Source organism: Aplysia californica, unplaced genomic scaffold, assembly GCF_000002075.1.
Source record: "Aplysia californica isolate F4 #8 unplaced genomic scaffold, AplCal3.0 scaffold00508, whole genome shotgun sequence".
Taxonomy (NCBI): domain Eukaryota; kingdom Metazoa; phylum Mollusca; class Gastropoda; order Aplysiida; family Aplysiidae; genus Aplysia; species Aplysia californica.
Genome location: NW_004797778.1, coordinates 79,825 through 82,065, shown reverse-complemented (window position 1 = coordinate 82,065; position 2,241 = coordinate 79,825). Strand labels below are relative to the sequence as shown.

Here is a 2,241-nt window from a genome sequence, read left to right as displayed (position 1 = left end):
ACACATACACACACACACACACACACACACACACACACACACCATGGTCGTGCTGTAGGGGATAGGTGCTTCGCGGTCCCAAATAGAAGATCTGAGTTCGATTTACATTTCTCTATACAACCCAGTTTTAATTAAGAATGTTTCGAGAAAGATTCGAACCAATGTGGCCCTCGCCGAAGTCAAGTAAACCGTACGCCCCTCCAGCGGTCGAGCAGTAGGTTATTATGATAAAATTATTATGCTTGATTAAATTTTGGAAGGGGCGGAATAAAGGGGGGGAGAGAGAGAGAGAGAGAGAGAGAGAGAGAGAGAGAGAGAGAGAGAGAGAGAGAGAGAGAGGGGGGGGGGGGGGGGGGGGAGAAGAGTAGAATTTACTGCCGTTGAAAATCTTTTCTCGTTAAACATTTCTCGCCCTGTGATAATTTATAATAGTTAGTGCAGGGTTTGTTTCGTTTTTTTCTTCTGTTCAGATCAGGCCTTGGGGTGACAAGCAAACCACCGTGTGGCCAACATACTCCATCGGCGGGGTGCCACTTATACGCCACTTAGCTACCTTAAAATTACAAAGTTCTATCTGCTCAGTACCTAGTTTTGAGAAATTTGACACCAGTAATTTTGAGTATTACAATAATTCTAGCTTTTACGAAAGCAATTCTTTGAATAACTCGATAACGAATCTGTCAAATATTCTTAACGATTTTGACAGAGTAGATAGAGCATTTGGTTTCTGATCTCGTGATTTTAGTAGCTTAATTAAAAGGGAGAAAAATATCAGAAAGAAGTTTGTAATTTTAAGATAGCAATTATATCCCTGGTCTTCTTTCTCTGAACTTGTATTTTCTTTTGTTTGTCTAGCTTTCTAGCGTCAATTTGCCAACGCAAGATTGTAGTCCAAGGAAAATGGAATCCCACCCCTAGGATATAAAACAATAATTAATAAATAACTAACTAAATAAATAAATGAATAAATAAATTCCCCTCCCCATAAAAGCAACAACAACAAACAAGCTAACGTGTAATAATAAAGAAAGAAAACCCCCGTAATACAGGGCCCCTTTAGAATAATCTATTTGTGCTGAGTAAGGCATTAAACGTCCACAAAATTACCCCTACTTTGGCTGGAACTTCAACCTTTCACACGTAAATCAAAACTCTAGCCTACTGTACTACAAAAACTGACATGATAAGGCATCGCTTGCTTTAAGTCAATTCTGGGTGAGTTGGAGAAATTGCTAATTGAAGGTTTCGCTCACTAACGGAAAGGTTAACTCTATAGAACTATATTATTATCAATCGTATCATTATCAGTCAGTAGGTCAATTATAGACGGCCCTGTAGAACGATCCAATATTCGAGGGTGACTGGTTCAAGGATGTCATTTGTGATTTAGAAAATGCTGCGAAATCTATAATTATCGACTCAGCTTTCCAAAAGTAAATTTCGCCCTCACATTCTTAAAATCGTCGTCTGTGTCGTTTGACACTACAGTAGGTCAGTAGGTCAACCTGCAGAATGTTCCGTTTCTAAAAAGTCACTAGTTCAAAATATTTGTAATCAAGCAGAGAAAGCTAGCTAGATCTATATCAATTTCAGAAGAAACAAATTTCTCCCCCAAATTCAAATTTTAAAAATCGTCTTTTGCGTATGACGAGACAGCTACTTAAATGTGGTTGTATCGCAGAGAGTGAAAAACACAGATGTATGGAATAGGTCAGGTAAGTTCTGAATGAGTAGATAAAATTTTCCTTTTACCATCATTTCCATTTAAAGATACGTTTGACAATGGGGAATATAACAACTAACGTCAGTTTTTCTGTAAACGTTGGACACCCATGAAGCCTGTCGATGGCTCGATTTCTCTCATGTTGAATTTAAAATATCTTTCTCAGGTAACAATATCGAACGTTGTTGCGGTTTTAGATGAACAGTACCTTAACTTCATTTTTTTTAAAAACAACAAAGAAAAGATTTGCTGTTTCACAAAATTGAATTTTAACAAGTTGACTTGTTTCTCGTTTGTCCATCGAGCAATGAAACACGATCTAAAATTAGCTTATGTCAAGTCTGAAACTTAATGCCGTAAATTAATGTGTGTTGTCAAGTATATTATAGGAATGGACTAGGAAAATGAGATTGTGTTTGAGCGTTGGGTTGTGTTAGTGTGTTAGTGTGTGTGTGTGTGTGTGTGTGTGTGTGTGTGTGTGTATGTGTGTGTATGTATGTATGTATGTGTGTGTGTGT

The 2,241-nt window shown here is 37.7% G+C and overlaps 1 protein-coding gene across 1 annotated transcript in view; it reads right to left on the bottom strand.

Moving 5' to 3' along the window:
- LOC101856600 (ceramide glucosyltransferase-B) overlaps positions 1 to 2,241 on the bottom strand; it is a gene marked incomplete at its 3' end in the record, with an annotated part of 22,615 nt that overhangs the window by 1,118 nt on the left and 19,256 nt on the right.